At 35.7% G+C, this 11,080-nt stretch overlaps 1 non-coding gene across 1 annotated transcript; it reads left to right on the forward strand.

Moving 5' to 3' along the window:
* Positions 1-376: 376 nt before the first annotated feature.
* Positions 377-497, forward strand: LOC116583849. Its single transcript, XR_004282945.1, has one exon. It is a non-coding gene; the product is annotated as a U6atac minor spliceosomal RNA (small nuclear RNA).
* Positions 498-11,080: the final 10,583 nt, after the last annotated feature.

An 11,080-nucleotide genomic window follows, 5' to 3' on the forward strand; every position in this document is an offset into this window, starting at 1 on the left:
AACTTCTGTTACCTTTTATTTGCCATACAAGCCAATCCTTGGAGAGATACAAGGGTCTGGATACTAAGAGGCAGAGATCACTAGGAGCCATTTTGTAGCCTAGCACCAAATACAAATCTCAATATCATCTTTTTTTATTCAGAGTTTCCCATCATTAGAAGAAGGATAGTTTGCAATTTCTCTTACCACATGATTGGTATTGTAATTACTGATATCATTATCATCATTATTTATAAATTAAGTCATTTCACATGTGCTTGCTATATTTTTTACCTTATTTCCCATTATACCCTTCATGAAATGTCAGTGAGTGTGATATATTGAAATGAGGTCAGATTCTCCAAATAAGACATCCTATGTTAAAAATCTGGTTTCAGTGTTACGGAGAGAAGATTAACATTCCCCTTGGCAGGAGTGAAAGAGGCTCTCAGGCCTGACAACATGCATATGGTTAAGGCCTTATGCATCTACTTCATGGCATCTAAGCACCATTTTTTTTAGAATGGGTTCAAACCTAAGTGACCATCAACTTAATACAGACTGCTATATGCATTAGATGTTATGTATGAAACTAATGGTAACCATAAATTAAAAACCTGTAATAGATACACAAAAAATAGAGAAAGGAATCCAAATATATCACTAAAAAAAGTCATCAAACTATAAGCTAAGAGAACAAGAGAAGAAAGGAACAAAGAACTACAAAACAACTGTAAAACAAGTAACACAATGGCAATAAATATATATCAATAACCACTTTGAATGTAAATGGACTAAATGCTCCAATCGAAAGACAGAGTAACTGAATGGATAAAAAAGCAAGATCTGTCTATATTCTGCCTACAAAAAACTCACTTCAAACCTAGAGACACAAGCAGATTGAAAGTGAAAGGGATGGGAAAATATTTACCATGCAAAGGGAAGTGAAAAAAAAAAAGCTGGGGTGACAATACTTATATTGGACAAAATAGATCTTAAAACAAAGACTGAGACAAAGAAGGATACTACATAATGATGAAGGGAACAATCCAAAAAAAGGTTATAATAATTATAGATATTTATGCACCCAAGATAGGAGCATATAAATACAGAGAGCGACTATAAGGGAGGACATAAAGAACATAAAGGAGGAAATTGTTAGTAATACAATAATAGTAGAGGACTTTAACACACCACTTATATTAATGGATAGATCGTTCAGACAGAAAATGAATTGGTGAGCCATTGTGGAAAACAGTAAGTTTCCTCAAAAAATTAAAAATTGAATTACCATATGATATAGTAATTCCACTGCTGGGTATTTACCCAAAGGGGAAAAAAAACCACTAATTCAAAAAGATATATGGAACCCTATGTTTATTACAGCATTATTTACAATAGCCAAGATATAGAAGCAACCCAAGTCTCTATAGATGAATGTGTATATATATACATACACACACACACACACATACATATATACATATGCATGCGCGCGCGCACACACACACACACACACACACATATATGTAATTAAATATTATTCTGCCATAAAAAAGAATTAAATCGTGTCATTTGTAACAACATGGCTGGACCTGGATAATATAATGTATAATGCTAATGAAGAAATGTCAGAGAAAGACAAATACCATATCGTTTCACTCATACGTGGAATTGAAGAAACAAAAAAAATGAACAAATAAAGGGAAAGACAGCTAACAAAAAAACAGGCTTAAATACAGAAAATGAACTGGTGGTTGCCAGAGTAGAGGTACATGGGAAATGGGTGAAAGAGATAAAGGCGATTAAGGTACACTTATCTTGACAAACACTGAGAAATGGTTTGAATTTTTGAATCATTATATTGTACATCTGAAACTAATATAACAACATTATTTATACTTGAATAAAAAAGAAATGTATAAAAATGATAAAAATAAATAAAATAAAACTGTTCTGTTCCCTGAAAAATAAAATAATAAAATACAATGAGGTGGTTTTCAAATTTTTAATCTCAAGTTTAAGTTCCATTTATATGACTTGCTAAAAATGTGATTTAAAGAGTCATAAATGATTTCAGTGAGTGAAATAAGGCAATTAAATAGAATATAGATGTATGTGACACTTATGATAAGATAAAAGATATAATATATCTTTATAAGATATAAGATAAACACTTAAAAATGTAAAATGTTTAAAATGGAAAAAATCTGGTTTCAGTATAACTTAGTTTTGTATCATAAGCAAAAGGCATAACTGAAAAATAAAAATTGTATATATGAGCCTATCCTTTCCACATTTTGTATTCTGGGCATTTTTGCCAAAGATCAGTTGACATATTATTTAAAGGTTTATTCCTGGGCCCTGTATTCCATTTTTGTATATGTATCTTTTTATGGCATCACCATACTGTTGTGGTTACTATAGTTTTATAATATAGTTCTAAATCAGGAAGTGTGATGGCTCTAGCTTTGTTCTTTTTTTTCTCAAGATTGCCTTGGCTATTCGGGGTCTTTTGTGGCTTCGTATAGATTTTAGGACTGTTTTTTTCTATTTCCATGAAGAATGCCTTTAAAATTTTGATAAGAAATGTATTAAATCTATAGATTGCTAAGATAGTATAAATATTTTAGCAATATGAATTCTTCTAATCCATAAACACAAAATATCTTTGCATTTTTTTGTTAATCTTCTCTCCGTAACACTGAAACCAGATTTTTAACATAGGATGTCTTATTTGGAGAATCTGACCTCATTTCAATATATCACACTCACTGACATTTCATGAAGGGTATAATGGGAAATAAGGTAAAAAATATAGCAAGCACATGTGAAATGACTTAATTTATAAATAATGATGATAATGATATCAGTAATTACAATACCAATCATGTGGTAAGAGAAATTGCAAACTATCCTTCTTCTAATGATGGGAAACTCTGAATTAAAAAAGATGATATTGAGATTTGTATTTGGTGCTAGGCTACAAAATGGCTCCTAGTGATCTCTGCCTCTTAGTATCCAGACCCTTGTATCTCTCCAAGGATTGGCTTGTATGGCAAATAAAAGGTAACAGAAGTTATGGCATGTCACTTCTGAAATTATGTTATAAAAGATACTGTAAATTTTTCCTCTCTGTCTCCCTCTGTCATTACTTACTCTGGGAGAAGTCCTATGCCATATAGTAAACAACTTTATGAAAAGGTCTATTCCCTGAGGAACCAAAGAATCTTGCCAATATCCATGTCTGTAGGCTTAGAAGGGAATTCTCCAAGCTCAGTCAAATCTTCAGATGACTGTAGCCCTGGCGGGCTTCTTGACTACAGCCTCATGAGAGACCTGAGCCAGAACCTCCCAGCTAAGCTTCTCTCAGGTTAGTGACACTCAGAAACTGAATGAAATGATCAGGTGCTAATTTTGGGGTGATTTGTTGTACAGCAATAGATAACTAAAAGATGGTAAATCATTTCATTTTGAGAGCTAACACCTGCATTTTCTGCTTTATTTCTTGCTTTGCAAAATCTCCTCTTGATAGCTAACAGGCTTTATTTTAATTGCCTGCTATGTTGACAACTCATACTATTTATTCTTTGATTACATGCAATGGAGAAGTGCTTCAAAAGGAAAACACTTAAGCCTCTACCCAAAGAAAGGCTTGAGAAGATGCAGGTGAGCTTAGGGTAAGCTAAAATGAAGAGATTTACCAACACGGAACAAAGACAAAATGCATAGAGGTCAATTTTGGGAAACTAGACAACCTTTTAGAATTTCAAGATTTCTTATGGAGTCATTCCCATTAATTCAATTTCTAAGTTGTGCAATAATGGAAGAATTGACTTTGTTTTGGAATAGGAAATAATTTGGAAGATGAGAAAGGGAAAATGGTAGTAATTTTATTTATTAAGGCACAACATTTATGGGATTTAAATTAAGCAACTTTAAAATGATGTTTTCTGTTCCTGAATGCTCCTGAAATTTTCATGTGCAAATGTGCTAATGAAGATACGATGTAATCAAATGCATAGTTAAAAGAAGTGGGACAATATTCTCTAGTGTATACAAAAAATGAATATTTCCAAAAAACACATATTTGTTTTACAGATTATTAGAACTGCAAGGGATCTTACACGTCATTCAGGCCAACCACTTAACCTTACATTAGGAAGACCAAGTACCTTAGAGAATTAACTTTCCAGTAAGCAGCCAGTCAGTGATAGAGCTAGTGCACAAAACTTTTTCCCATCTATAAAACTGTGCCTAGTGCCCTATGCATCTCTTTAACTGCCTACTATTTGGTTAAATGTTTTTTTCTCTATTTCTTTTTATCTTCCCATGGGTTGGAAGTTATATGTTCTATTTATATCCATGTACTATTAAATTTTTAGTGTGCCTAATTAATCTAAAGTCTAAAGTTAGCCAAAACTACTTTCCTCCTCTGGAACACTATAAGGACCTTAGGATACTTAGGCAAGCAATTTTGGTCGCCTAAACAACAGTGATTCTATCCTCTTCTTTCTTGCTAAAAGAACCACAGTTTTATTCAAATATTGAGAAAAAATAAGTTCAAGGATGCCAGGTGATAAATCATGGTTAGTCTAAGTGAAACAGGAAAATAACATTTTTTTTTGCCAATGATTGGTTGTGGACAATGGGATATGTGTGCCAGTTGTGGCCAATGGGCTCACAGGAAAACTCTGTTCCCAGGCTACTGGAAAGATGTCTTGACCTGATAAAAAGATGGAGATTCAAGAGAAGGTATTTTTCAATGCCTCCTTTCTTTCTGCCTGTGAATGTGCTTGTGTGAGAATATTGTTCTGACCATAAGGAAAAATAGCAGAGATGTACTATAGAAGAGACAGCAGAATGAGGAAAAAAGCTAATGTCCTTAATTGCATAAACGAGCTGCTGCACCAACTCATGGACTATCAACCTCTGGACTTCATAATATGCAAAATAATAATTATTTCCAACTGTTTAAGGCTCTTTTAGTAAAGTAACTGATTATTTCCAAACAAAACGAACTTAAATCATTTAAGTCACCCTTACATCTGATGTGTTATTTTTATACAATATTTTAGTAATTTTTAGTATGATTGCCTTTTTTAGTCAATGCTTATTTAGATTAACAAAAATGATAAACAGTTTCTTTTGACCATGACTTCTTGTGTCTCATTGCTCTCAGGCTTCAATTTTATCCTTCACGAAGGTCATCTTTTACTATTTCAGTGATAGTCTGTGAAAAATTCTCAGTCCTTACCTACAAAAGTATTTATTTTGGCTCACCCCTGAATTATAATTTATATATGTATACAATTCTAGATCGACAGCTATTTTCTCCTAACAGTTTAAGATACTATTCCATTGTCATCTGACAAGAATTGTTGCTATCGAGAGTCAATGATTAGTCTAATCATCATTCCTCAATAAGAGTTTGTGTTTTAAGATTATCTCTTAGACTTTGATATCTTCTAATTTTTTTTGTTTCAAGTTTTTATTTTAATTCCAGTTAGAAAACATATAGTGTAATATTGGTTTCAGGAGTAGAATTTAGCAATTCATCACTTATATTTAACAGTGCTCATCACAACAAGAGCCCTCCTTAATACCCATCACCCATTCAGCCCATTCCCACCCACCCAACCCCCTCCATCAAACTTTAGTTTGTTCTCTACAGTTAGGAGTCTCTTATGGTTTGTTCCCTTGCTTTTTCTCCCCTTCCCTTACATTCATCTGTTTTGTTTCTTAAATTCCATGTATAAGTGAAATCATATGGTATTTGCCTTTCTCTGACTGACTTATTTTGCTTGGCCGAATACAGTCTAGCTACATCCATAACAATGCAAATGGCAAGATTTCATTGTTTTGATGGCTGAGTAATATTTCTGCGTGTGTGTGTGTGTGTGTGTGTGTGTCTGTGTGTGTGTGTCCTCTGGCTAAATACCCAGTAGTGCAATTGCTGGGTCATAGGGTAGTTCTGTTTTTGAGTTTTTGAAGTTTGAAGCACCTCCATACTATTTTCCACAGTAGCTGCAGCAGTTTGCATTCGCACCAACAGTATAAAAGGGTTCCCCATTCTCCACATCTTAACCAACATCTGTTTTTCCTGTATTGTTAACTTTAGCCATTCTTACAGGTGTGAGGGGAAATCTCTTTGTAGTTTTGATTTGTATTTCTCTGATGATGAGTGATATTGAGCATCTTTTCATGTTTCTGTTAGTCATCTGTGTCTTCTTTGAAAAATACCTAATCATGTCTTCTGCCCGTTTCTTAACTGGATTATTTGCTTTTTAAGTGTTGAGTTTGGTAAGTTCTTTATATACTATTTATACTAAACCTTTTTTTTTTAAGATTTATTTATTTTTTTCCCCTTTGGATGTCTTAAGTCAACTATTTCTTTTTTTTTAATTTTTTATTTTTTATAAACATATATTTTTATCCCCAGGGGTACAGGTCTGTGAATCACCAGGTTTACACACTTCACAGCACACACCAAAGCACATACCCTCCCCAATGTCCATAATTCCCCCCCCTTCTCCCAAACCCCCTCCCCCCAGCAACCCTCAGTTTGTTTTGTGAGATTAAGAGTCACTTATGGTTTGTCTCCCTCCCAATCCCATCTTGTTTCATTGATGCTTCTCCTACCCACTTAAGCCCCCATGTTGCTTCACCACTTCCTCATATCAGGGAGATCATATGATAGTTATCTTTCTCTGCTTGACTTATTTCGCTAAGCATGATACACTCTAGTTCCATCCATGTTGTCGCAAATGGCAAGATTTCATTTCTTTTGATGGCTGCATAGTATTCCATTGTGTATATATACCACATCTTCTTGATCCATTCATCTGTTGATGGACATCTATGTTCTTTCCATAGTTTGGCTATTGTGGACATTGCTGCTATAAACATTTGGGTGCACGTGCCCCTTCGGATCACTACGTTTCTATCTTTAGGGTAAATACCCAATAGTGCAATTGCTGGGTCATAGGGCAGTTCTATTTTCAACATTTTGAGGAACCTCCATGCTGTTTTCCAGAGTGGCTGCACCAGCTTGCATTCCCACCAACAGTGTAGGAGGGTTCCCCTTTCTCCGCATCCTCGCCAGCATCTGTCATTTCCTGACTTGTTTATTTTAGCCATTCTGACTGGTGTGAGGTGATATCTCATTGTGGTTTTGATTTGTATTTCCCTGATGCCGAGTGATATGGAGCACTTTTTCATGTGTCTGTTGGCCATCTGGATGTCTTCTTTGCAGAAATGTCTGTTCATGTCCTCTGCCCATTTCTTGATTGGATTATTTGTTCTTTGGGTGTTGAGTTTGCTAAGTTCTTTATAGATTCTGGACACTAGTCCTTTATCTGATATGTCGTTTGCAAATATCTTCTCCCATTCTGTCAGTTGTCTTTTGATTTTGTTAACTGTTTCCTTTGCTGTGCAAAAGCTTTTGATCTGATGAAATCCCAATAGTTCATTTTTGCCCTTGCTTCCCTTGCCTTTGGCGTTGTTCCTAGGAAGATGTTGCTGCGGCTGAGGTCGAAGAGGTTGCTGCCTATGTTCTCCTCAAGGATTTTGATGGATTCCTTTCGCACATTGAGGTCCTTCATCCATTTTGAGTCTATTTTTGTTTGTGGTGTAAGGAAATGGTCCAATTTCATTTTTGTGCATGTGGCTGTCCAATTTTCCCAGCACCATTTATTGAAGAGGCTGTCTTTTTTCCATTGGACATTCTTTCCTGCTTTGTCAAAGATTAGTTGACCACAGAGTTGAGGGTCTATTTCTGGGCTCTTTATTCTGTTCCATTGATCTATGTGTCTGTTTTTGTGCCAGTACCATGCTGTCTTGATGATGACAGCTTTGTAATAGAGCTTGAAGTCCGGAATTGTGATGCCACCAACGTTGGCTTTCTTTTTCAATATCCCTTTGGCTATTCGAGGTCTTTTCTGGTTCCATATAAATTTTAGAATTATTTGTTCCATTTCTTTGAAAAAGATGGATGGTACTTTGATAGGAATTGCATTAAATGTGTAGATTGCTTTAGGTAGCATAGACATTTTCACAATATTTATTCTTCCAATCCAGGAGCATGGAACATTTTTCCATTTCTTTGTGTCTTCCTCAATTTCTTTCATGAGTACTTTATAGTTTTCTGAGTATAGATTCTGTGCCTCTTTGGTTAGGTTTATTCCTAGGTATCTTATGGATTTGGGTGCAATTTTAAATGGGACCGACTCCTTAATTTCTCTTTCTTCTGTCTTGCTGTTGGTGTAGAGAAATGCAACTGATTTCTGTGCATTGATTTTATATCCTGACACTTTACTGAATTCCTGTACAAGTTCTAGCAGTTTTGGAGTGGAGTCTTTTGGGTTCTCCACATATAGTATCATATCATCTGCAAAGAGTGATAATTTGACTTCTTCTTTGCCGATTTGGATGCCTTTAATTTCCTTTCGTTGTCTGATTGCTGAGGCTAGGACCTCTAGTACTATGTTGAATAGCAGTGGTGATAATGGACATCCCTGCCGTGTTCCTGACCTTAGCGGAAAAGCTTTCAGTTTTTCTCCATTGAGAATGATATTTGCGGTGGGTTTTTCATAGATGGCTTTGATGATATTGAGGTATGTGCCCTCTATCCCTACACTTTGAAGAGTTTTGATCAGGAAGGGATGCTGTACTTTGTCAAATGCTTTTTCAGCATCTATTGAGAGTATCATATGGTTCTTGTTCTTTCTTTTATTGATGTGTTGTATCACATTGAAAGATTTGCAGATGTTGAACCAACCTTGCAGCCCTGGAATAAATCCCTCTTGGTCGTGGTGAATAATCCTTTTAATGTACTGTTGAATCCTATTGGCTAGTATTTTGTTGAGTATTTTCGCATCTGTGTTCATCAAGGATATTGGTCTATAGCTCTCTGTTTTTGATGGGATCCTTGTCTGGTTTTGGGATCAAGGTGCTCCTGGCCTCATAAAAAGAGTTTGGAAGTTTTCCTTCCATTTCTATTTTTTGGAACAGTTTCAGGAGAATAGGAATTAGTTCTTCTTTAAATGTTTGGTAGAATTCCCCCGGGAAGCCGTCTGGCCCTGGGCTTTTGTTTGTTTGGAGATTTTTAATGACTGTTCCAATCTCCTTACTGGTTATGGGTCTGTTCAGGCTTTCTATTTCTTCCTGGTTCAGTTGTGGTAGTTTATATGTTTCTAGGAATGCATCCATTTCTTCCAGATTGTCAAATTTATTGGCGTAGAGTTGCTCATAGTATGTTCTTATAATAGTTTGTATTTCTTTGGTGTTAGTTGTGATCTCTCCTCTTTCATTCATGATTTTATTATTTGGGTCCTTTCTCTTTTCTTTTTGATAAGTCGGGCCAGGGGTTTATCAATTTTATTAATTCTTTCAAAGAACCAGCTCCTAGTTTCGTTGATTTGTTCTATTGTTTTTTTGGTTTCTATTTCATTGATTTCTGCTCTGATCTTTATGATTTCTCTTCTCCTGCTGGGCTTAGGGTTTCTTTTTTGTTCTTTCTCCAGCTCCTTTAGGTGTAGGGTTAGGTTGTGTACCTGAGACCTTTCTTGTTTCTTGAGAAAGGCTTGTACCGCTATATATTTTCCTCTCAGGACTGCCTTTGTTGTGTCCCACAGATTTTGAACCGTTGTATTTTCATTATCATTTGTTTCCATGATTTTTTTCAATTCTTCTTTAATTTCCCGGTTGACCCATTCATTCTTTAGAAGGATACTGTTTAGTCTCCATGTATTTGGGTTCTTTCCAAACTTTCCTTTGTGGTTGAGTTCTAGCTTTAGAGCATTGTGGTCTGAAAATATGCAGGGAATGATCCCTATCTTTTGATACCGGTTGAGTCCTGATTTAGGACCGAGGATGTGATCTATTCTGGAGAATGTTCCATGTGCACTAGAGAAGAATGTGTATTCTGTTGCTTTGGGATGAAATGTTCTGAATATATGTGATGTCCATCTGGTCCAGTGTGTCGTTTAAGGCCTTTATTTCCTTGCTGATCTTTTGCTTGGATGATCGGTCCATTTCAGTGAGGGGAGTGTTAAAGTCCCCTACTATTATTGTATTATTGTTGATGTGTTTCTTTGATTTTGTTATTAATTGGTTTATATAGTTGGCTGCTCCCACGTTGGGGGCATAGATATTTAAAATTGTTAAATCTTCTTGTTGGACAGACCCTTTGAGTATGATATAGTGTCCTTCCTCATCTCTTATTATAGTCTTTGGCTTAAAATCTAATTGATCTGATATAAGGATTGCCACTCCTGCTTTCTTCTGATGTCCATTAGCATGGTAAATTCTTTTCCACCCCCTCACTTTAAATCTGGAGGTGTCTTCGGGCTTAAAATGAGTTTCTTGGAGGCAACATATAGATGGGTTTTGTTTTTTTATCCATTCTGATACCCTGTGTCTTTTGACAGGGGCATTTAGCCCATTAACATTCAGGGTAACTATTGAGAGATATGAATTTAGTGCCATTGTATTGCCTGTAAGGTGACTGTTACTGTATATTGTCTCTGTTCCTTTCTGATCTACCACTTGTAGGCTCTCTCTTTGCTTAGAGGACCCCTTTCAATATTTCCTGTAGAGCTGGTTTGGTGTTTGCAAATTCTTTCAGTTTTTGTTTGTCCTGGAAGCTTTTAATCTCTCCTTCTATTTTCAATGATAGCCTAGCTGGATATAGTATTCTTGGCTGCATGTTTTTCTCGTTTAGTGCTCTGAAAATATCATGCCAGCTCTTTCTGGCCTGCCAGGTCTCTGTGGATAAGTCAGCTGCCAATCTAATATTTTTACCATTGTATGTTACAGACTTCTTTTCCCGGGATGCTTTCAGGATTTTCTCTTTGTCACTGAGACTTGTAAATTTTACTATTAGGTGACGGGGTGTGGGCCTATTCTTATTGATTTTGAGGGGCGTTCTCTGAACCTCCTGAATTTTGATGCTCGTTCCTTTGCCATATTGGGGAAATTCTCCCCAATAATTCTCTCCAGTATACCTTCTGCTCCCCTCTCTCTTTCTTCTTCTTCTGGAATCCCAATTATTCTAATGTTGTTTCGTCTTATGGTGTCACTTATCTCTCGAATTTTCCCC

This window comes from Mustela erminea, chromosome X, assembly GCF_009829155.1.
Source record: "Mustela erminea isolate mMusErm1 chromosome X, mMusErm1.Pri, whole genome shotgun sequence".
Lineage (NCBI taxonomy): Eukaryota > Metazoa > Chordata > Mammalia > Carnivora > Mustelidae > Mustela > Mustela erminea.